This window comes from Nematolebias whitei, chromosome 5, assembly GCF_014905685.2.
Source record: "Nematolebias whitei isolate Nwh7 chromosome 5, NemWhi1, whole genome shotgun sequence".
Taxonomy (NCBI): domain Eukaryota; kingdom Metazoa; phylum Chordata; class Actinopteri; order Cyprinodontiformes; family Rivulidae; genus Nematolebias; species Nematolebias whitei.
The window spans coordinates 23,151,423-23,151,914 of NC_056502.1; positions in this window are offsets into that span (position 1 = coordinate 23,151,423).

Sequence of the window (492 nt, forward strand, 5' to 3'; positions counted from 1 at the left end):
ACAAATATATATATATATATATATATATATATATATATATTTGTGTGCTGTATATATACATATACTGATTTCTATACGGCCAAAACAGAGATTTTAAGAAGGCATAGGAAAAACTAAATTACAAATAAACAAAACATTTTATTTTTCTGAATAAAACATTAATTTTTAAATCAGTATTTAAGAATGAATAGAATCACAAACTTGCCTTCTGGTAGAAGCCAAATCCCAAGAATCAGTGTAAAGAACATCTTTTTGTGTGTGAAATTAATAAATAAAAAAGTCAAATTTGTAATTTGTCTTGTTTCTTCAGACTTCTATCATCCAATCCAATAAATCAAATGGGGGTCAATAGCAGAATAAGCTTTTTGGCACAGACAGAGAAGATAAAGGAAGTTTTTCATGGGCACAGCCCACACACCCAACTCAGCTGCTCAGCCCACAAATGGATTTTCCTAACAAATGTGCCACCATTGTTACCACAAAGAGATAATC